General features: G+C 36.5%; 1 long non-coding RNA gene across 1 annotated transcript; it reads right to left on the bottom strand.

Annotated features, from left to right (window-relative positions):
• Positions 1-1,593: 1,593 nt before the first annotated feature.
• Positions 1,594-25,518, bottom strand: LOC128120199 (uncharacterized). Its single transcript, XR_008221800.1, has 12 exons — positions 24,183-25,518; positions 21,898-22,007; positions 20,747-20,916; positions 19,920-19,950; positions 17,393-17,465; positions 14,725-14,807; positions 12,795-12,852; positions 10,694-10,722; positions 10,550-10,610; positions 7,173-7,233; positions 5,706-5,734; positions 1,594-5,616 (listed from the first exon to the last, which is right to left on the bottom strand). It is a non-coding gene; the product is annotated as an uncharacterized LOC128120199 (long non-coding RNA).
• Positions 25,519-25,841: the final 323 nt, after the last annotated feature.

Raw genomic sequence — 25,841 nt, 5'->3', positions numbered from 1 at the left:
TTACATCTGAATCTGTCTTATTGTGAATCTATTGCTTTAAACTGCAGCATTTGTAAGACTGAAACAGCACTATGGCTGCTGGCTCTGCCCACCTCAGTTTCCCAACATGGTAGTGGTACATTTACCGCCAGCTTTGGGAGTTATCGTGGTTCTATGCTTTTATCCAAGCAGTGTGTAGCCCAGAAGCCTCTGTTTGTGTTTTGTACTAGCAAAGTCTAAATCCACCATGCAGTTTAGTGTGCTACTTTGAGAGGCCTTCTTCCTGACATACTGCAGGTTGAGCGCACACGCCAGGAACCCACAAGTAGTTCAAACCGGCAGCTGCCACTCATTTGAGAGACACAATTAGGAAGCTGTTTTTAGCTCTGTTTTAGAATCTTTTCTCAGGTTTTAGGTGGAAACTCTTGCCAACTCGTTGGGCGCCATTTGTAGCTAGAGTTTTCCTGCCTGGCCCACAGTCAGGACAAATCTCTCTCACCTGCCAGTCCCAAAGACACTCAGACCCAACTAAGTAAACACAGAGACTTATATTGCTTACAAACTGTATGACAAGACCAGGCTTCTTGCTAACTGTTCTTACAGCTTAAATTAATCCATTTCTATAAATCTATACCTTGCCACATGGCTCATGGCTTACCGGCATCTTCACATGCTGTTTGTCATTGTGGTGCCTGGCAGTGTCTCTGACTCAGCCTTCCACTTCCCAGCTTTATTCTCCTCCTTTTCCCACCTATATTCCTCCTGCCTGACTACTGGCCAATCAGTGTTTTATTTTTCAACCAATCAGAGCAACACATTTGCCATACAGAATATCCCACAGCAGATCATCTTTTTGGTGTGTGTCTATTTTAGCTTTGAAAGTTATTTTATTGAGTATTTTTGAATCTCTGTTCAAAGGCTCTTGTAAAGTCTGTTGATTGCTCTCCTGATCTGTAATATCCAGGGCTTAATATCACAGCATATAGTAAATATTCACTACATGTGAATTACAACTTTTTGGTTTTATTTTAAATTTATTTATTTATTTCACATCCCAACCACAGCTTTCCACCCCTCCTCTACTTCCTCTGTCTCTCCCTACACTGCCCCCCATGCACTACACAATTTCTATTCATAAAAAGACAGGCTTCCCATGAATATCAACAAACATGGCATAACAAGTTCCAGTAAGACTAAGCACAAATGCTTCCTTTAATGCTGTGGGATGTTCTGTATGGCAAATATGTTGCTGATTGGTCAATAAATAAAACACTGATTGGCCATTGGCTAGGCAGGAAGTATAGGCTGGACAAGAAGGAGAATAAAGCTGGGAAGTAGAAGGCTGAGTCAGAGAGACACTGCCAGCCACCATAATGAGAAACAGCATGTGAAGATGCCGGTAAGCCACGAGCCATGTGGCAAGGTATAAATTTATAGAAATGGATTAATTTAAGCTGTAAGAACAGTTAGCAAGAAGCCTGCCACGGCCATACAGTTTGTAGCCAATATAAGTCTCTGTGCTTACTTGGTCAGGTCTCAGTGGCTGTGGGACTGGCAGGTGAGAGAGATTTGCCCTGACTGTGGCCAGGCAGGAAAACTCAACCTACACTTTAAGGATGGGCAAGGGACCCAAGTATGAAGAATAGATCCCTAAAGTTAGCAAAACAATTAGAGAATACTTCTGCTTTCACTCTCTAAACTGACAACATATTCAGTCACAAATCAAGTTTTGTCAGATACAAATAAATTGAAACACACTCCCTGCATCCTTTCAAGCCACATGGATTAAAGTTGAATTTCAACAACAAAAGAAACAAAAGAAAGTCTAAAAATTCATGGAAACAGAACAACTCTCTAGTGAATTACCACTGGGTGAAGGCAGAGATAACAAAGAAATTAAAGACTTCCTCAAATTCAATAAAAGTGAATGCACAACATATTCACATGTATGGAACACATTGCAAGGGTTGTTAAAAAGGAAAGTTCATAGCACCAACTGCCTTCATAATGAATTTTGAGAGATCTCATTTTAGAGACTTAAGAGAACACCTGAAAGCTCTGGAACAAGCACACCAAGAGGAGTAGACTGCAGGAAATAACTGAACTGAGGGCACAAACCAATAAAATAGGAAGAACTTATCTAATGAATTCAATTTAGAGGATAGCACTTTCACACCATCCATTACAGAAACAGACTCAAGGACAAATAGCACATGATTATGTCATTAGATACAGAAAGGGTCTTTGACAATATTCATCATCACTTTATGATAAATATCTCAGACAGTCTAAGAATAAAAGGGACATATTTCTGCATAATAAAGCCAATAAAAAGCAAACACACAACTAACATATTGTTAACACTCAAATCATTCCCTCTAAAATCAGGAACCTGACAAGGATGACCATGCTTCCTCCTTCTGTTCAATATAGTACTAGAAGTCTTAACTAGAAGAGTAAGACAAGAGAAGATACAAGAAAGGAAAAAGAAGTGAAAATATTTTCATTTGTAATAATATGATTCTATAAAAAATATATTTTGCCCAGAAAACTCCAATGGCTGATAAATATATTTAGCAAAGTAACATATTTTAATCTGAGCCTCCAATTCAGTAGCCTACCTAAAAATACTGCACATACTGAGAATAAAATCAAGAAAACCATGCTATTCCAAATAACCTCAAAGTGTAATGAATTAGGATAAATGTCACCAAAAAGTGAAACTTTTACAATGAAAGCAGTAAGAAAGTGAAAATAAGAAACTGAAGATGTTATGATAACTTGCAAAGACCTTCTGTGATCATTATTGTAGGGTTAATATTGTGAAACTGGTCATCCTAATAAAAGCGAACTATGGACACCACATGATCCACATAAAATTTCCAGTTCAATGTTCATAGAAAATGAAAAAGAAATTTTAAATCCCAAATGGAAACACAAAAGACCAAGAATAGCTGAAACAATTTTGAACCATGAAACAAAAACAAAGCAAACTAAAAAGAACAAAAACAAAAACTTATGGAAGCATCACCATTCTAGATTTCAAGTTACTATAACCAATTGAAATAATAAATAGAGTATGGCAGTGGCCCCCAAACAAACATTGATTGGTGGTAGAAAACTAATGACCCACATATAAGCCCACAGTCCTGCAGTCTCTTAATTTTTGTAAAAGAGGCCAGCGATTCACATTGTAGAAAACAAATGGTGCCAGTCACATTGGCCAGATTGGACTACAGGTGAATGAATGAAGTTAGAGCCTTATCTCTCACCCTGCATAAAACTCAGCTTCCAGTGATCCAGGTATCTCAACACAAGGCCCAAATGGTACAGATTAATTATTAATTCTTTGGTACAGCTAAATACTTTCTGAGCAGGTCACTGGTACAGACACTATAAACAAGTAATTACCAAAGTAATAAATGGGACCCCATGAAACTAAAAATCTTCTATGCAGCAAAGGACACCATAAAGTGATTGACAAGGCAGCATGGAAGAATGGTTAAAAGTCTTTACACATTGTACACATGAGAGAGGGTATGTAGAAAATAAAGAATGCATTGTTACATCAAAAACTGATCCATGATATTCACATTGAGTCTTGTCTTTACCCTGGTGTGTAAACACATTAAAAATAGAGCAATGACAATTATCAGAAATTTACTTACTATACATCAAAGGAAATATTTAGCAATGTCATGGGATTCTAAGAATACTTTGTAATTAAGAATAGATTAAATGCTTTTATTTTATTACTCAATTATTAATTTTTTGACTGAATAACGTGGTTTAAAATGTAGCCTGTGGGTCTATGGCAAAGTCATTGAAGCAAACAATAGGAAATGAGAAATTTAAATTTAAATTTTATGTACAAATTCTTGATTTTCTGCACTCTTATCAAAACTTCTCTCATTTTCCACTTTAAATTGTGTTATTTCTTTTTCTAGTTCTTCTGAAAATATTATATCTTTTACATAAAAATATGAACAACAATTAGGCAAAATAATACTCTATAAAAATAGAAATAATGTAGTTAGGTTTTTATTTTTTATATGTTATTTCAATTAACCAGATGGTAGAGGTGTATATTTACATCCTCAAGAAAACTTGTAATTGTAGACAAATCAACACTTGGACAGGTACTACATATTGACCAGTTTTGAGTCATACATGCTTCATATGATTTGTCAGGAAACTCATAAATGACCTATATGCTTACATCCACATATGAAGGAACTGTGGAAAATAACACTTTCATCCTGTAGACTATCCTTGCCTTGCAAGAGTAACTTAAGTAACTCACTGTTCACTTCCCCCAAATGGTACTTGGTTTACCACACACATTTCTGTGAACAGGATAACATGCTTTTGCTCTGCACTGAAACTGCTCCTTTTTTTTTTTTTCGAGACAGGATTTCTCTGTGTAGCTTTGGAGCCTTTCCTGGAACTCACTCTGTAGACCAGGCTGGTGTCAAACTCACAGAGATCTGCCTGCCTCTGCCTCCCAAGTGCTGGGATTAAAGGCACCACCGCCTGACAAATTGCTCTTTTATGACTCACTTTATCACATAGAGTCATTCTGTACTGTACATCCTTTTTTCCCAAGAAAAATGGGTATTGCTGTGGCTACTCTAGCTTAAGATAATGCTTAAACTCTTCTTTTTGACTTCAACTTGAATCCATTTTGTTACAGTTGTATCTGTTTTTCTCCTTGACATGTAGGAAATATAGGAAAGGTTATTGTAAGATCCGAAGATCTCATTTGCTTTTGTTTCCTGTTTTCTTTTAATTATTTTGTGTGATTCTGATAGGTTTTGACTTTTAAGTTTTGAAAGTAAGTAAGCCATTTCAGACATGGTTTCTTTACTGATATAAACACAGAGAGATGAGTTTCAGACAATAGAGTACAGAGAAATGAAAAGGTGTAAAAGCAAACAAGATGTGCATATAAGTAATGAGATTTTCAGTGACTGAACTGCCATATGTGAGTGTACCCAAATTTATTGAAATAGAATATAGATATGGTTTGAAAATGCCATTCCTATTCCTTGTAAATCAATTACAATGCTCTGCAGATGGAGGAAGGCAGTGCACTATGAGTTATAAACAACACAAAAATTGATTTTCTTTTCTGAAGAGGTGGTATATTGCTGTTTGTCCAGTGCAGAACAGAATCTCTGAGCTCAACATGTCTCTGCCCTGACCTTTCATGGAGCTTTATTATAGGTGTGCGTTTTGAGACCTAGGTGTCCAGAAATGAAGTTCAAACTTTGAGGAAGTCACATTAGTCTCATGATTGACTTATAGAAGTCACTAATAAACAGGGAATTTGCACACTGGAAAGGTTAAGGTGAGTGAACCTGAGTATTAAACATTGAAGCTGTGCTTACATTTACTAATAATTCATATTGTCCTTGTGAATGTTTTTGAAGCATGTCTGCCACTAATGAGATGGCATTGCTTATGTCAAACCCTATCATCACCATCATCAAATTATAATGGGCATCAGGAAGTCTGTGTGCATTTGAAAGGTAATAAAATAAACTGATCAGAAGAATGTGACATACAAAATTTACCTGGTTGAGATTGGTGTGGTAGAGACTCAGGTTTGGAGATTGGACGTGAATAATCCCTCAGCTGAATGGATTTTCAAATGAGATACTTAATTAATGTTTTGGAATTCAATAAATATTAATTATTTAATATAAATATTAAAAGTCATTTACCTCTGGGTGAGGACATTTTTCAGCCCACACTAAAAGAAAAAGGATAAATTTATTAATCTCCTACACAATGGGAACTACAAAAGTAACTTCATATAGGCTTTGGATGGCAGTGAGTTCTTATTCCCTTCCTCCTAAAGAAATACCTATTAATTTACTGGTTAGGACAACAGCTGACAGAAATGACTGAAACATTCTAAAAGCAATCTATAGATTCAATGTCATCCTCATCAAAACTACAACATAATTAGTCAGAGAAATTGAAAAAAAATAACCACACCAGCATGAAAAAGCCTTTCAGCTTCACATAGAAATAAAAACAAATGAACAAAGAAAAAACCCTGGAGAGAGGTAAAACAAACCCCAATACAAAAAGAGCTGGAGAAAACACCACCCCAAATTTCATGATTTTTACAGGTCTAGAGTAACAAAAACATCATGGTTTTAGCATCACAGTACACGTGTTAATCAATGAAATCAAACTGAACACCAAACATAAGTCCACACACTTACGGACACTTTATTTTTGATAAAGAAACTAGAAATACATGCTGGAAAAAAACAGATTCAATACATGGTGCTCACCAAACTTTATGGTTTCAAGAAGAATGCACAGAGAACTATATTTCTAACCCTGAATAAAACTCAACTCCAAGTGGATCAAGGATCTCCAAATGAGACCAGAGACCCTGAATAAGACAGAAGACAAAGTGTGTAATAGGCTTGAACTGACTGGTACAGGAAAAAAACTATCTGAATAGGACACCTGTGGCACAGGCACTAAGACCTACATTTAATAAATGGGACCACATGAAGCTAAAAGCTTCTTTATGGCAAGACATGTATACCAGTTATGAGATTTTAAATAATCACTCCACCATATGATGGTGTTATTGAAATAAATTATAGATATGAATTCTAAATACATTTCCTGTTTCTTGTTACTAAATTACAGTGCAGTACAGATGAAGGTAAGATATACATTATAAGTTCTAGAACAAAACAAAACTTGATTTTCTTTCCTGAAGATGTGGTATACTGCTGGCTGTCCAGTGCAGAACAGAATCTCTGAGTTCACATATGTTTTTGCTTTGCCCTTTCTGGTAACTTTGAGTATGACAGGTGTTCATTCTGAGACCCAGGTATCAAGAAATCATAGTCAGACATTGAATAAATCTCATTAGTCTCACGATTGACTTCTATAAGTAACTAATAAACAGAGAGTTTGCACACTGGAAAGGATAAGGCCTTAGATCCTGAGTATTAAACATTAAAGCTGAGCTTATTTTGCAAATATTTTATATTTCCAATGTAATATATTTTCCAGCATGTGTGCCACTATCAGATGGCATTGCATATGTCAAATTCTATCATCACCATCATCAAGATATAATTGGCATCAGGAAGACTGTGTGCTTTTGAAATTTATTAAAACACCTTGATCAGGAGAATGTGACTTACAAAATTTACCTGCTTGAGATTGCTGTGTTTCAGACTTGGGTTTGGAAATTCGATGAGAATAATTCCTCTGCTGAATGGATTTGAAATGATATGTTTAATCAATATTTGGACTTTAATCAAAATGTAATTATTCCATATTAATATGAAAAAGCATTTAACTCTGGGTGTGGACATTTTTCAGCCCAAACTGAAAGAGAAAAATGTAGAGTCAGTCTCATGCACAATGAGATCACCAAAACTATCTTTATGTAGGCTTCAGATGGCAGTGAGATTTCATTCTCTTCTTTCATAATAAACTCCTATTATTTTACTGCTTAGGACAAAAACTGACACAAATATACCGAAACTTAGCAAAGCAACTTAAAGATTCAGTGCAAGAGCCATCAAAAATCTAATATAATTTGTCAGAAAAATTGAAAAAAAGAAAAACCAACTACAACAGCATCTAAACACCATTCAGGTTCATATGGAAATCCAAAAAATAAAAATAAAAAAATAAAAAAACAAACAAAAGAATGGAGAAACTCCACCAGCTCAGACTGGACCAAGAGGTGAGTCCCTGTTCTCCTAAGCACAGTTACAGGCCAGCAGGCAACACTCCTGCAGGCAGGTCTGATTCCCACCACCCCATCAGATGCTTTAATCACAAGTCCTACTCTGTCCATCTAAGTCTACCCACACTACCAAGATTGCAGCTGCTCCCTGAGACACAGACTCTGCTAGCTCCAATTGCACCAAGAGGTGAGTCACTGCTCTTCCAGCCAGTCACCCAGCCTCTAGGCCTTAGGCCTAGGGGTACAACCCATGTCCCTATTTCCCCACCCATTGCAGCCCCAATTTCAGGCCAGTTGGAAAGTCTCCTGCAGGCAGATCTCACAACCTCCACTCCAAATAAGACTCTGTTATCTACAAGTCACACTTGCTCTCCCAAATCCACCCATCCCCCAAGACCATAGCTGTTCCCTGAGACACAGACTTGGCTGGCCCCCACTGAACCAAGAGGTGACTTACTGTACTCCCAGCCGGTCACCCTGCTTCAGAGGCACAACCCAAGCCCCCTTACCCCCACCCATTGCAGCCCCAGTTGTAGGCTGGCAGGCAAGACTCCTGTGGTGAGGTAACCCAGGCTCAGAAAGACAAACAAGATATGTAATCACTCATCAGTGGATACCAGATATAAAGAAAAAAATAATCAGACTACAACCCACAGCTCCAAAGAAGCTAGGAAATAAGAAGCCTAAGAGCGACACATGGATTGCCATGGAAAGGAGAAACAGAGGAGATCTCCATGAGTAAAGTGGGGATGGGGGGCAATAAAGGGGATGGGATGGAGGATGAGAACATGAGGGGATGATGGGATGGCTTAGCTGGGGGAGGGACAGAGTGGGAGAGCAATGAAAGAGATATCTTGATAGAGGGAGACATTGTGGGGTAAGGGAGAAACCTGGTCCTAGGGAAATTTCCAGGAATCCACAAGGATGACCCCAGATTAGAAGACTGACAATAGTGGACAGGGTGCCTGAACTGGCCTACCCTGGTATTCAGATTGGTGAATTCCCTAACTGTCATCATAGAGCCTTCATCCAGTAATTGATGGAAACAGATGCAGAGATCCACAACCAAGCACCAGGCTGAGCTCTGGGAGTCCAGTAGAAGAGAGGGAAGAGGATTCTATGAGCAAGGGGGACAGGGTCAAGATTATGTAGGGAAATCTATAGATTCAATTTAATTCCCATCAAAATTTAGAGAAATTTAAAAAACAAACACAATAGTATCAAAAAGCCTTTCAGGTTCATATGGAAATACAAAAACCTCTTGGATAGATTTAAGAAGATTCTCAATACTAAAGAGACAACTAAACCATGATTGTAGGAACTCAGGAACTTTAGACCAACAGCTGTGGAACCAGCATGGGACTGGACTAGGCCCTCTGCATATGGGAGACAGTTGTGTAGCTTGGTCTGTAATGGTAATGGGATCAGGATCTATACCTGGTGCATGTGCTGGCAATATGGAGCCCATTACCTATAGTGGGATGCCTTGCTCAGCCTTGCTGCAGTGTGGAGGTGCTTGATCCTGCCTCAACTGAATGTACCAGGATTTGCTGACTCCCCATGGGAGACCTAACACTTTTGGAGGAGGGGCTGGGCATATACTAGAGGGGAGTTGGAACTGGGATGAGAGGGGGATCTGTGGTTGGTACGTAAAATAAAATTTTAAATAAAAAAGAACAAAATAATGAAAGACAACACTGAATAGAGATAAAAGGATACTTAATATGAAAAGAGGATGGAGAAACCACTATCTTAGAGTTCATGTTTTGTTACAGAGGTAGACTAATAAAAACAGCATGGTTCTAGTATCACAATAGACATGTTGATCAATGAAATCAAACTGAACACCAAATGGAGGTCCACACACCAATGGACACATGATTTTTCATATAGAAACCAGAAAAATACACTGGGTAAAAAACATCTTCTGCACATGATAGTGAACTAATCTTGATTGCTGCATGGAGAAAACTGCACAGAGATCTGTATTTACTACCCTAAAAAAACCTTAATTCCAAATAAATGAAGGATCTCTAAATAAGACCAGAGACACTGAATATAACAGAAGAGAAAGTGTGTAATAGGCTTGAACTCATTGGTACAGGAAAAGACTTTTTGAATAGGACACCTGTAGCACAGTCACTAAGACCCACACTTAATAAATGGGACCACATGAAGCTGAAAGTTTCCTATGGCAAGATATCTATGTAAGCTTTGGGATTGTCAATGACTGCTCCACTATATGATAATGTATGCTGTGTTACTGAAATAGATTGTAGATAAGAATTCTAAATGCATTTTCCATTCCTTGTAATTAAATTACAATGCACTCTGAGTGAAGTGAAGCAGTGTACTATGAGTTCTAGAGCAACACAAAAATTGATTTTCTTTTCTGAAGATATTGTACATTGCTGTTTGTCCAGTCCAGATCAGAATCTCTGAGCTCAAATAAGTTTCTGCCTTGTCCTTACAGGTAGTTATGTGTGTAGGTGTGCATTCTGAGATCCATCAAGAAATTATGGTCACACACTGGGGCAGTCTCATTAGTCTCATGATTGACTTCTACAAGTCACTAATAAACAGAGATAGCACACTGGAAATGATAAGGCAGTCCAACATGAGTATTAAACATTGAAGCTGAGCTGACATTTCTAAATGTTTTATGTTTTCAATGTAATAATTTTGAAGCATGTATGCCACTAGTGAGTTGGCATTGCTTATGACAAAACCTTCCAACATTATAGTCAAGATATAATTGGCATCAGGAAGACTGTGTGTATTTGAAATGTATTAGAATAAATTGATCAGGAGAAAGTGACTTACAAAATTTACCTGTTTGAGACTGCTGTGTTTCAGGCTTGGATCTGGAGACTAGATGACAATCATCCCTCAGCTATTTTGAAAAGAGACATTTAATCAATATTTTGGATTTCAACAATATATAATTATTCAATATAAATATTAAAAGGCATTTACCTCTGGTTGCAGACATTTTTCAGCCCAAACTGAAAGAAAAAGAAAGTATAGTCAATCTTATGCACAATGAGAAATCCAAACCTACCTTTATAAAGGCTTCAGAGGGCAATGAATTCTCTTCCCTTCTATGAAAATAAACATCTATTATTTTACTGGTTAGGAAAGCAGCTGACAAATATACTGAAATATATCAAAAGAAATCTATAGATTCAATTTAATTCCCATCAAAATTTAGAGAAATTTAAAAAACAAACACAATAGTATCAAAAAGCCTTTCAGGTTCATATGGAAATACAAAAACCTCTTGGATAGATTTAAGAAGATTCTCAATACTAAAATACGCTGGAGAAATCACTATCCCAGATTGCATGTTTTGTTACAGAACTAGAGTAATAAAAACATCATGATTCTATCATCAAAATAGACATGTTGATCAACAAAATCAAATTAATGTCAACACACCTATGAATGCATGATTTTTCATAAAGAAACTAGAAATACACACTGGATAAAAAAAATAGCCTCCATTCATGGAGATTACCAAACTTCATGGATACATGAAGAAGAATACACATAGGAGTATTTATTACCCTGAACAAAACTCAACTCCAAATGGATCATGAATCTCAAAATAAGACTAGATACCCTGAATATGACAGAAGAAAAAGTTTTTAACAGGCTTGAACTCACTGGGACAGGAAAGACTTCTGAACAGAATACCTGTAACACAGCACTAAGACCCAAATTTAGTAAATGGGACCACATGAAACTGAAAGCTTCTTTATGGCAAAGGACACCATCATCAGGCTACATAATAGGAAAAGAACTTAATCATTCAAACCTCTAACATACAGTTAGTATCTAAAATACATAAAGAAGAAAAATTGGACTCCCAGGAAACAACTAACCCAATGATAATGGTGTTTGGGAATACAAAGACAATTTTTAAAAGATAAAACACAAACTGCTGACAAACTTTTAAAGAAATGCTCATCATCTTTCTTTATCAGGAGAATGCAAACCAAAAGTACTTTGAGATTTCATTTTACTCCTGTCCAAAGGCAAAGTTCAATTGAGCAAACGACAACTCATGCTTGTGAGGATATGACGAAAATGGAACACTTGCTCATTACTGATGAGAATGTAAACTTTTACAGCCATTAAGGAAATGACTCTGGCATTTTCTCAGGAAGCTGGCTACTAATCCTTCTCTAAACCCACCTATACATCTATCTGGCATATACCCAAAGGACTCTATATCCTACTACACTAAATACCTGCTCATACATGCTCATTATTGACTATTTGCAATAGTCAGATTTAGGAAACAGTTTAGATGTCCTTTAACTGCCAAATATATAAAGAAAATGTGGTGAACTTACATGATGGGGTGTTTTGCTTCTATCAAAACAAAGGAAATTAGGAAATTTACATAAAAATGTATGAAGTTAGAAAAAAATCACCACAAATGAGGAGACCCAGATCCAAAAGTCAAATACTGTACAATTTCCCTTATATGTGAGTGTTAGCATTTAAGTCTTAAACATGTGTGCTTAAATCCATATAACCACAGATATTCCTCATCAAGTAAGGGACTGCTTGCAAGGATCATTCAAGTAAAGGGAAATAGAATATATAATTTTAGAGAGACAGTTGGGGGGAAGGGCGATGCAAGTGAGAGGTTAGGGTAGGAATATGGGGATGGACAATTTACTAAAGTCCACATGAAAAACCATTTGGAAACATACTACTGTAGAAGATTTCTATATACATATGCATATAAAATAAATCCAAATGGAGTCTCCAAATAAAAGAGGAGATAAAGCCCCAATTAGACATCTTCTGCTAAACATGAAACCTTCAGTTGTACCTAGTTGAGTCAATGGATAAAGGGGCACCTTAGGTATCTCAGGTAGAAGAGAACTCAGAGATCCTTCTGGGACTATCTCAAATTTACACATCGCTCATGCTTGTTAACATATGGGGCTTATTACCACTTTTGTTGTCTTTTATTTAAGTGTAAATATATTCAGTGATTTCTTTTGGTAGCACAACATACCAGCATATGTCTTACATAAAATCTCTTCATGATGACTCTTACCTTGAATTATTTCATTTTCTTCTGGACCATTTCCTATGTTGGATGACTGGGCAGCTTTCTGCAATGGATTAGGGTAAAACACACTCTGTCACAAGATATTAGTAGTGCAATTTCAAAAGGTCTTATTTTCTATTTCTGAACATATCATGATATTGGACTTTAAGAAAATTTTTCATGAGAATATATGCAGTATATATCAAAAACCATGGTATTTGAATTAAGAGTCTTATATACACAGTCAAGTTTAAGTCTTTCATTTCCCAATTACATACAAAAAATATAGAATAGAGGAAAAACATCCATAGACAGAGTAATGCCTGATGTGTATGTATCAATAAAAATAATTATTTTATATTACAATGCATAAAACTAATTTGTTCTTCTTAGTAAAGTTGGAGGATGTTAATAACACAAATGTTCACATCTTTAGTAAGGCCATTCCTCTAGGACATGATTAATATTAATCATGAGTTGTTATACAATGACATTATTTGTGTGGTTAGGCATGATAGGAGATATGTATTATGTTAAAAGCATTCATATTGTATCATGCTGATTGTGTAGTGAAGAAGGCAGAATATGCTTAATTTTGGTAAACTTGAACAAACAAATCTGACATATTTTGTTAATTTCTTATAGATGGTAAATCTGGATCAAAATGATAAGCAGACAAGTTATTTCCTATGTTACCTTTAGACAATAACATTAGACCATTATGCAGTTTTAATATTTTGCAAATGTTTCTCAATGAACAGAAATCTTCCCCAAATACCATTTCACATTTTTTGCATGTTTAATAGAATAAACAAATCTTGCTTTCTCGTCATTCAAGAATTTTAAAAGTTATGAGAATATGTTGTCCACTATTCTATATGTACAGTAATGCCATCCTATTTGACAGTTACTGAGTGGACACTCCCTCATCTTCTAAAATATGTTAGGCTTCATACTTTGATCTCTGATGACAAAATACCATTCTCACTCCTACCCTGTATTAACGACAATCTTACCTAAATATCTCTCTGTACCATGTGTTTTCTTTATGACAAAATACACCTATCTGAACTAAAACAATTGCTTTTTACTTGTTTTGTGTTCTATTACTATAGCATATTAGGCTTCCCTCTGAAATTCTCAGTTCTTGATTTCTCAACATAGAGTAGATATTGACTATACAGATTTATGTAGGTTTAAAATATTAAAAATGTCTTCAGAACATACTCCTACTTCAGTAAGTACCTAACATTGTGTAAAAGGCAAACTACAGTCTCTTGAATCTATTTGAATTCTCTATATTAACTCAAATTCCAATATATATATATTAATTAAGCATATTGGAAAATAATGTGGAAATAATTAATTTTCTTCATTGAATTGAGCAAAATAGTTGAGCTTTTCCTTCACAATTAAGCCTCTTTTATGGAATCAAAAATTCTTTCTTTTGGCAGATTAGTTGATTACATGTCCATATTATCTTCTCAAATGAGGACCTTGAAATAACCCAATGACCATAAGGAAAAAATTTCTCCTTGACATAACTGAGAATAATCATCACATAACAAATTTAGTTTCTGCAGGAAGAATCAACTTTATGAAATAAATCCAACTCTGAAGTCACAATTTTATATGATCCACTATTTTAAATAGAGAGCCATAAGACTCTCCAGCTACGTAAAGAGCTTAACATAAAGCACGAGAAATAATCACATAATTATTTACTAAATTACTTATAAAAGACAATGATTAGCTTTGTGACTGGATTCTAAGAATACCCTGTGTTTTATAATAGGTAAAATGCTTTCATTTCAATGTTAAATCATCATTGATGGACTGAATATAGTAGCGTGAAGTGTAGTTTCTTTTGGCCTATGGTAAGATCATCAAACCAAACAGTATTAAGTGAGAAATTTAAATTTAAATAGTTACATACCAACTTTTGATAGTCTTCATTCTTATTATAAGCATTTTCATTTTCCACTTTTAAATCCGGTATTGTTTCTAATTCTAGTTCTTCTGACATATCCACATATTTTATTTAAAAAATAAATATAACAATTAGATACACAATTTTCTATGAAAATAGATTGAAATACACTCACAATTAGAATTTAGAAAAAAATTACTCTTATCAAATATTTCAATTAAATGTACTTTATAGATATATATTTACATGCTTAGATAAATGCCCAAGTTGTAGAAATACCTGTATATCACTTGTACAGAAACTGCATGTTGCCAGCTTCAAGACATCCAAATACTTGACTGATTCATCTTGTAGTTAACATACCTCTCATAAATGACCAAGCTCTCTAAAATCTACATTTTCAGACATCATCGATTTTTCAGAACATTTATCATGTGCTCACACCCACAAGCACATTCAAAAATGTACAAATTAAGGAAACTGGACAAGGATTATGAAATAATTTTTTGTATTGAAACTGGCAAAATATTTTTAGTTGTAAGGCCCTATTGCTCAAGACTCCACACTTTAGACACAGAATTTGGAGTAATTTAGCTGGACCTGACATAGAAACCTGCTCTCATACTATGAGAACATGCTATGCAAGGTGCCTAGGGAGATAAGCAATCAGTAATCCCACCACCAAGATGTTTAAAAGCCTGGCAAGATAACGCTCACGGTAGGATAGAGACACTTTTATTTTTGGGGTAACCAACAGCTGTCCTATTGGTCCGGAGACCCACTCAATGAGACATTCATTCCTGGTACTGGGAAACTAATCAACTATCCATGGATGGAGAAATCATAAACACTAGGAGTCATCAATTACTCCCGTTTTCTTATAACAGTATACTTATTGTGTTCTAAATATGGTTTTTATAGTCATGGTTATATCCACAGAGGAATGTAGCTGTCATTTTTCCTCAAAGAATTTACTTTACAGAGTACATAAAAGTATTACAGTATATACAATTAATCAGACTCCAAGGAGTGACCATAATATGCCCCAACTCCACTTATAAAGTCCTAAATCTAAGGATCAGGAAAAATAGTAAGAATAAGGTAGATAGAGTGTAACATCAAAGTACCAGCACTCTTGAAGCTACACAGCATCTTCAATGCATGACTTAAATATTGCTACCATGAAATTTCAAAAGTATGATATCTGAAAAGACACCTGTATAAGGACAACACCCGATGAAATGCTACTGTGGGTGAAGTGAATCTCACAATGCACAACCCCTAGATGAAGATCTGCAGGCAATCAGTGGCTGATAAACAAAGACAAATCAGGTGATTTTCCAGAGATGAGCTCATCCTAGTAGGATAATAGGTTGTGCAATTCCAGTGATCAGTCCTGAACACATGTACATACAAGCAACACACTAAACAAATACACACAAGCATGCATGCACTTATACACACACACACACAGAGACACAAACACACATGCACACATATATGCACATGCGTGCGTGCACACACACAGACAAACATAGTGTGTCTTTACTAATAGTATAGAAGTCACACACAGAGTTAATAAGGACTTGAGCACAGGAAAGGTTGTAAGATGGTATCTCAGAGTTATTTTGATTTGCATTTCCCTGATGGCTAAGGATGTTGGGCAATTTCTTAAATGTCCTTTGGCCATTTGAGATTCTTCTGTTGAGAATTCTCTGTTTAGCCCTGTAGCCCATTTAATTGGATTGTTTGGAATTTTGATGTCTAGTTTATTGAATTCTTTTATATACTTTGGGGATCAGCCCTCTGTCAGATGTCAGGTGGTTTTGGTAAAGATCTTTTCCCATTCTGTAGGCTGTCGTTTTGTCTTATTGACTGTGTCCTTTGCCCTACAAAAGCTTCTCAGTTTCAGGAAGTCCCATTTATTAATTGTTTCTCTCAGTGTCTGTGCTACTGGTGTTATATTTAGGAAGTGGTCTCCTGTGCCAATGCATTCTAGGCTACTTCCTACTTTCTCTTCTCAAGTTCAGTGTAAATGGATTTATGTTGAGGTCTTGGATCCACTTGGACTTGAGTTCAGTGCATGGCAACAGATAGTGATCTATATGCAGTCTTCTGCATGTTGACATCCAGGTAACATGTAGTTGACATCCAGTTAACAGTTTTTAAAAGTTAGTATCATGAGTAAAAGATTTTTTAAAAGGTACTTTAAAAACTAATGCTAATTTCTGTGCCCTTCAATACATGGGTTGGATATGTAAGCTCTTGATAAGATACCTTAAGTAACATAATGAATAGGTTAGTCTACATATTTAGAGAAGCCTGAAAATTATGTAAGTCATGGTATAAGAAATAAAAATAAAACTACTAATGTTTATTTGTCCAAATATTCCCAAATTTCAAATTTACTCCACTGTGGTAAAACTATACAAACTGATTTTTCTGTGATTACTTATTTCTTATCTCATTTTTGGCTTTCAGAACCTTAAAGTAATTATTATGTTTTGATACTTTTCAACATCAATATAGTAATATTGTCATAATTTAATAAAAATTTTCTAGCCAATTTTTCATCTAAAGTAATGACATTTTGACAACTGCTATATTATACCATTTCAAACTCCACAAAGAAGAAATTTAGCACAAGAATTTACCTCAAGAAGTCATTGATTACCTGAGTTTTCAAATTAGCTGTGTCTTCCATTCTTGCACACATGGAAATCAGTGACTCAGATTCAAAGTGATGTCTTTGAAGCAAAATCACAACAACAAATAAGTGAGTAGTAGACAAAAGCTTTTGTCCTGAATGTTTAGTTATTTGAATAGCAAATGGTGTTTCTGTTGTTATTAGACATCTGTTTTATAAAATTTGTTCAGCTGTTAATTTTTGTCTCTACTTCTCCTAATCTCTGCATTTGTCAAGAAAGATTTACACATAGCTCCACATCAAATAGTGTCAGTCAATATATTTGTGGAACCTGAAAATCATTTGATTTGAAAACTGTCCTGATGATTGCACGCAAATTACAATGAATTGCTCACATACTCTTTAAGCATTAATTTAAATAAAGGTAATAGTCCCAAATAAAGCAAAACAATAGTGTCCTCATTCTACTCTATTAATAAAGCACAAAACTATATAACTACTAAATGGCATCCTTCATTCTTGAGCATGGGAAATACCCATTGAAAGGAAACCATCACATCCATTCATTGTAAAACAACTAATAAAGTCATGAAAAAGATGTGAAATTTTTGAACATTAAAGTTATAAGTGAACAAACAAATGTGCACATCGAGGCTTGAAATCCTCTTATCATGGGTGTTCAAACATTAAAATGTAATAATTCAGTTATTACATTGGTGGAGGCTGATTCAAAAACTACCAAGCACTTAAAAACCTTCATATGTGCTCAGTTGATGGCAGAGACTTCTGGAAAAGCAGATCTCTGGGACTTTTGCCTCTGTTTCCCTCTATGTTCTCTAGATGTCTTCCTTATATAAGATACCACTCCTGGTTCCCTCTTTTGCAGTCATCAGTGATGCTCTCTGGCCTTTAAATATTCATCCCAGGAAGGGGCAGATTCCTGAGAGTACAGGCTCAAAGAACCTGAAAGACAGCTAGTTCCCTGGTTCAGGCAAATAAGCTAAATGGAGGGACAGCAACACACATCCCAAGCCTAGATATGTTTCAATTCTATGATTATGTTCTGCAATTCCAATCTGGAAAGGACAGGAATTTGGCAAAGGTAACAGGAAAAGAAGCAGTGGCAGTGGATCACAGATATTTTTCATTTCAGCCCTTTGTTCTGAACATTGTCTAGCCCACCCTCTGTGATACCACATTCCCGTTTTCTGTAAAGACTTCAGGTTGCTCAAGTAAGTTTCAACAGAATAATCTATTTGTCATTTCTATCAATTAAGCACAAAAGGTAATATAGTTTCCAAATTACGTTCAACCCTATCCATTCCCAGATGATATTCACCATCCTGTGTCTATGTAAATAACTTTACTGTCTTTAAAAAACTAATCACAAGGCCAAACTCTTACTCCTATTGGCCTCCATGATTTTCCTTTCGAAATTGCCCTTCCTCTGTTAAAGTCATTCAAATCATCCACCATTAGGCTACTTTTAATGCCATTCTTGGAACACTTGACTCATTTCCATATTTTCCTACAGAAATTCTCAGTCAAATACTGGTCAATAAGGCCTGGTCTTTTAGTGAAGGAATGCATGGGAATCTAAATTGGGCCATTTGTATTTCCACCTCCATAGAATACTGTGTTTTAGTTTTGGCTTCTCCCTCAGAGCAACTGTTTATGTATAATGTTGGATCTAGTTTTCTGTGCACAGGATATTTTTATTAGTTTTCAAAATTCCTTAAAAACTACAAGTTTTTCAGATCTGAGATTTTCTAATAAAACAAGAAGCAGTACCTGGCAGTCAAAAATTCTAAACTATAGGTCAAGGAACATGAGGAAAAAAATGTACAGTAAAAACTTTCAAAATGCTTAGTGTCATGGAGAAACAAAGACTTGATAAAATGAGAAAAAACCCTCCTGTACCCAGGCAGTCCAGTAGTTTGAAGAGAAAACAAAACTGAGTATAAGTTCATAACATCTCTTAAATAGATGCTCAGTTGTATCAACATAACATGGTATATGAGCACATGGACTACCATTCCAATAATGTAATTCCAAGCCTTCTGTCATCTTGCTCATTTCAAACCTATGGCACTACAGACACAATAAAGAGAGGTTCCCCCTCCAATCTTGATAGCAATGTAGTGTCTAAGAACAACTTTCAAAAAGAAAAACTATGGAGTTACAGATAGGTTTCTCAGGAAAACTCTAATCCAGAGTTGACACATAAGGAAATCTGGCTTTCTACATGAGATCATCTCAGTGTAGTCACAGGAACAAGAGAATGCACAGGCTGACAGTTCAGTCAAGAGCTGGCAACTTGTTACCTATGTGATCATAGAATTAATCAAACTCTCTGAATGACCTTTGCTAAAGTAGTAAGACACTTAGTCACAAGGATATAAAAGCTTTAAAACATATGATTATATTAATGCATCATGGACACTAAATAAATCAGATGGAATCAGTGAAGAACACAATATTCAATAGACATTAGTTCTTTTCCCTGGTTCTAATTATAAGTTAACATTCATATTCAAAGACCTTAAAATCTTACCATGATGAAAAGACATCTTCAGGCTGATTTCCTATAATTGAATGAAAAGTAGACATATTTCAGTTGATTATATTAGTCTATAAATTATCGTAGGGTAATCTTCTAGAGTAAAAAATCTTCTAGGGTAAATAATAACTATGGTACTGGAATATAACAAATGCATCAGGAAATCTTCACCTCCTTTGGATTTATTGAATAAAAGACTGAAAGAAATTATCAGCATTTGATACTTCAAAGTAGGTGACCATCTATACTGACAACAATTCCAACTAATGGCAAATAGTGCCGTTGGCAGAATCAGTGCCTATCATAAATAAATAGCAAAGAGAGTAGTTTTCTGGAAGAATGGTATCAGGATCAATTTGAAGACAGCATAAATATTTTGGTATAACACAACAAATATTCCCCAGATAAACTGCTGCAATCCTTCAGGTAGGGATGAAACAACCTATCAGAGATAAGTACAATGAGGCAATGATCATTGTACTTATCAATCTCCCCTAAAATTATGGAATCCTATCTGGACAAGGTTTCTCATAAAGCCTTGCAAGGTATCAGAAAAGAGAGGTAAGGTGAAATCAATGCTGCCCACCCTCCCGATCTCCTCTGTGGTTAGGTTCTAATGAACTCTTTTAGATCTGGCTATAGTTTTCATTCTTACCTATGATGCAATAAGGTAGAAACTCAATTGCTATTGTCACCTAGTTACCTAGGGTGGTATTTTATTTGTGCTGAAATGTGATTTTATTTGTATGTTAATAAAGATGCCTGGAGATCAGAAGTAAAACCGAGCCATTAAGCAGAAGTCAGGTGGTGGTGGCACATACCCTTAATCCAATCCCATGGCAGGCAGAGTCTCTGTGTGGTCAAGGACACAGCCAAGGAGTGGTGATCTGAACCTTTAATCCCAGTACCAACCATAGAGACCTGGAGGTCGTGTAGACAGGCAGTGACAGGGAAGTCATGTGGTTGTGTTTAGAGCCAATGAGAAGGCAGACTAGAAAGGCAATAAAAAGGCAAGTCACACAGGAAGAAGGTCTCTCTCTCTATAGAAGAGACAGCAGCCAGGGATTAAGATAAGGCTCTCTTGGCTCTTCACTAGTGCTCTGATCTCTTGGACTTTTAACTCTGTATTTGGCTCTGTGTTGCTTATTTACTAAGACCATTTAGAATTTTGTCTACAGTTCTCCTTTCATATAAAATAAGAAAGACAACACATGGTGAGATCCTATTGACATTACCCTTGAGAAAGTATCTTCCCATGGAAAATGAAGACTAGAAATGTGCCCAAGTGGCAGAGCACCTGTCTTGCAAAAATAGGGTAAAAGATAAAATGGGATTGTGGATGGATAGTCAAGTATTCTCTGGTATATGAGTGGCTTCATATTTACTGATAAACACTATAGATATTAACCACTCACAATAAAAACAGAATTTAAATCTGTAATTAGTAGACTAGTTTCTTCTTTTTTTTTCCAAAGAAGAGGTTCATTATTTGCTTCATCTATAGTATTCACATTCTAAAGGTTACTGCATATGGGAAAAAATCATGGGAAAGACTTGATTGCAGTTTGGAAAAGTATGACCTCTGGAGATAGCCTTTTGGCAGTCAAGAGTCAGTTTGGCAACACAAAGCAGGAAGACAAAAATAAACAAAAATAAAAATAAAAATAGGGTCATTGGAGTAGCAAATACATAGAGCACCTCCTTCTTAAAGTATGAAATCTTGAGTTCAACACCTAACAGATAAGAATATTAATTTCTAATTATACATTTAGGAACCAGACCGTTGCCATACAGTAGAGCCAGAAGTAATCACCATGTATATAAACATTTCAGTAACACTATATGCTGTATTTGTTTAAATGGAAGAATTTCAATACAAAATTACCATTATTTTAGGTTTTGTTCCACCTTTATTGAATAAGTCTCTTTTTTTCTGTCACCCCCCCAAAAACTACCATCAGTAAACTCACACCTGCTCCAGATCCAAGCTGACAACCCTCTTTGTTTGTGAATCACCACTGTTGGGCAATTCTCTTTTTCCATTTCCCATCCTATGGAAGAAGCGGGAGCATGGGGAGAGTGCTGGAGGGAAGAAAGGGAAGTGGGAAAGTGATCTAATTGTACTTTAGTTAAAATCTATAGAAAAGAATACATTCCTTTAATAACCTACACAGGAAAGGAAATCATAAAAGGATTGAATATTGTGTCTTGTTTAGCCATACAAATCATGTTTTCTATCATATGTATAACAAAGTAATTGTGTTCACTTACTGCAATGCATTCATTTTTACTGTGAGAAAATAATGTGTTTTTTTTTATAATGTGTGTGGGTAGCTAAGAAGACAACTTAGAAGTTAACAGCATGCTTTGCTCTTCAAGGGGACCTGTGCTCTGTTCTCAGATCCTATGTGGTATTTTACAATCACCTGTAACTCCAGTTCCAAAGAATACAACACCATCTTCTCTCTCCCAGAAGCACCAGGCAAGAACATGGTGCACATGCCTGGTGTACATGCAGGCAAACACTCACATATGAAATAAAATAAACAAATAAAATGAATTAAATACAGTGTAGTGGAACTAATAATGAAATAGACACTATGTCAATATTTTTAGAAAAAAAATATATGAAGTAAACTAAAATGTGCTGTGGGCTGGGGAGAGGCTGGCATCTTACCACAGTATGGTAATTTAAAAAATATTTTTACATGCAAGTATGTAATTCCAGTGCAAAACTGAGAAACTTTTAACAAAGCAGTTTCATACAACTAATTTCTGAAACAATTCATGTTTCTGGTAGAGCCAGAACAATGAGCTTGATCAGAACAAATGAACGGTGCTTCCTACACAAACGGCCATATGTAGTTCAACTCTGCTTAGCAAACTGAGGAGAACAGTAGCTTCTCTTCCTTCCAATATACTGCACTTGCTGAAAACAGACGCGAGTGCTATTTGCACTGTGTATGGCAATGGGAGCGCAATAGTGATTTCCTTACCAGAAAAAATTTCTTGCTCATAATACCAGAAACGGAATGTGATTCAACTCCATTTATGATGGTGAATCCAACACTAGCTTACCTTACAAGAAACACACTCTGCTTTTGAGAAAGGAGCACTCTTCTACTCTATTGTGTTTCCTTTAGAGCCAGAATACTGAGCTTGCTCAGAACAAAAGAACTGTGCTTCCTACACACACGAGTCATATCTAGTTCAACTCTACTTAGGAAACTGACAAGAATAGTAACTTCTCTTCTGTCTAATACACTGAACTTGCTGGAACAGATGCGAGTGCTATTTGCACTGGATATGGCAAAGGGAGCACAATAGTGACTCGCCTTACCAGAAAACAACTCTTGCTGATTGGACCAGAAACAGCATGTGATTAAACTCTGTTTATGAGGGGAAACCATCACTAGCTCAACTTAAAATAAACACACTATGCTTTTGAGAAAGGAGCACTCTTCTACTCTACAGTGTTTCTTGTACAGCAAGAACAGAGAGCTTGCTCAGAACAAAAGAACTGTGATTCCTACAAACACGGGCCATATTGGGTTCAAGTCTGTTTAGGAAACTGACAAGAACAGTAATTACTCTTCCATCCGATAAACTGTACTGGCAGGGAAGAGACCCGAGTGCTCTTTGCACTGTGTGTGTCAAAGGGAGACCAAAAGTGACTTTCCTTATCAGAAAACAACTCTTACTCGTAGGACCAGAAACGGCATGTAATTCAAATCCGTTTATGAAGGGGAAACCAAAACTAGCTCGCCTTACAAGAAACACACTCTGCTTTTGAGAAAGGAGCACTCTTCCAATATACTGTGTTTGGTATACATCCAGAACAGGGAGCTTGCTCAGAAAAAAATAGCTGTGCTTCCTACACACACAGGACATATCCAGTTCAACTCTGCTTAGGAAACTGACAATAACAGTAGCTTCTCTTCCATCCAAAACACTGTATTTGCTGGGAAAAGACGAGAGTGCTATTTGCAATGGGTATGGCAAAGGGAGCACAATAGTGACTTTCCTTACCAGAAAACAACTATTGCACTTAGGATCAGAAACTGCATGTGATTCAACTCCTTTTATGAAGGGGAAACCAATTCTAGTGGGCCTTATAAGAAACACATTCTGCTTTTGAGAAAGGAGCACTCTTCTATTCCGCTGTGTTTCCTGTAGAGCCAGAACAATGAGCTTGCTCAGAACAAAAGAACTGTCCTTCCTACACAAACTGGACATACATGGTTCAACTCTGCTTACCAAACTGAGGAGAACAGGAGCTTCTCTTCCATTCAAGACACTGAACTTCTGGAAACAGACGCGCCTGCTATTTGCACTGTGTATGAAAATGGGAGCACAATAGTGACTTTCCTTACCAGAAAACAACTCTTGCTCATAGAACCAGAAACTGCCTGTGATTCAACTCTGGTTATGAAGGGGAAAACAACACTAGTTTTTCATACAAGAAACACACTCTGCTTTTGAGAAAGGAGCACTCTTCTACTCTACTGTGTTTCCTGTACACCCAGAATAGTAAGCTTGCTCAGAAGCAAAGAACTGTGCTTCCTACAACATGGGCTATATCTAGTTCAACTCTGCTTAGGAAACTGACAAGAACAGTAGCTTCTCTCCCATCCTATACTCTGTAATTGCTGGGAACAGACATGAGAGTTATATCTGCTGTGTATACCAATGGGAGCGCCATAGTGACTTTCCTTACCAGAAAACAAATCTTGCTCTTAGGACCAGAAATTGCATGTGATACAACTCCGTTTATGAAGGGGACACCAACACTAGTTCGCCTTTCAAGAAACACTCTGCTTTTGAGAATGGAGCACTCTTCTACTCTACTGAGGTTTCAATAGATCCAGAACAGTGAGCTTGCTCAGAAAAAAAGAACTGGGCTTAATACTAACATGGGCCATATCTAGTTCAACTCTGTTTAGCAACTTGAGAAGAATAGTAGCTTATTTTATGTCCAATACACTGCATTTGATGGGACCAGACGCTTGTGCTATTTGCACCCTGTATGGCAATGGTATAGCACAATAGAGACTTTCCTTACCTGAAAAAAACCCTTACTCATAGGACAAGAAACTGCATGTGATTGAACTGTGATTATGAAGGGAAAACCAAAACTAGCTCCCCGTAAGGAAAAAGACTTTGCTTTTGAGAAAGGAGCACTCTTTTACTCTATGGTGTTTCCTATACCCCAGAACTGTGAGCTTGCTCAGAACAAAAGAACTGTGCTTCCTACACACAGGGGCCATATAAAATTCAACTCTGCTTTGGAAGCTGACAAGAAAAGTTGCTTCTCTTCCGTCCAATACACTGTAGTTCCTAGGAACAGAAGTGAGTGGTATTTGCGGAGTGTATGGCAATGGGAGCCCAGTAGTGGCTTTACTTACCAGAAAACAACTCTTACTCTTAGTATCAAAAACTGCATGTGGCCGGGCGGTGGTGGCGCACGTCTTTAGCCCAGCACTCGGGAGGCAGAGCCAGGCGGATCCCTGTGAGTTCGAGGCCAGCCTGGACTATCAAGTGAGTTCCAAGAGAGGAGCAAAGCTAAACAGAAAAACCCTGTCTCGAAAAACCAAAAAAAAAAAAAAAACTGCATGTGATTCAACTATGTTTATGATGGGGAAACCAACACTAGCTCACCTTACAAGAAACACACAATGCTTTTGATAAAGGATCAGTCTTCTACTCTACTGTGTTTCCTATAGAGCCAGAACAGTGAGCTTGCTCAGAACAAAAGAACTGTGCTTCCTACACAAACGGGCTATATCCAGTTCAACTCTGCTTAGGAAACTGACAAGAAGAGTTTCTTTTCTTCTGTCCAATACACGGAACTTGCTGGGAACAGACACGAGTGCTATTTGCGCTGTGTGGCAATGGGATCGCAATAGTGACTTTCCT

The sequence above is a fragment of the Peromyscus californicus genome, unplaced genomic scaffold (genome assembly GCF_007827085.1).
Source record: "Peromyscus californicus insignis strain IS unplaced genomic scaffold, ASM782708v3 Scaffold_28__1_contigs__length_665956, whole genome shotgun sequence".
NCBI lineage: Eukaryota > Metazoa > Chordata > Mammalia > Rodentia > Cricetidae > Peromyscus > Peromyscus californicus.
This window is presented reverse-complemented; position numbering and strand designations above follow the sequence as displayed.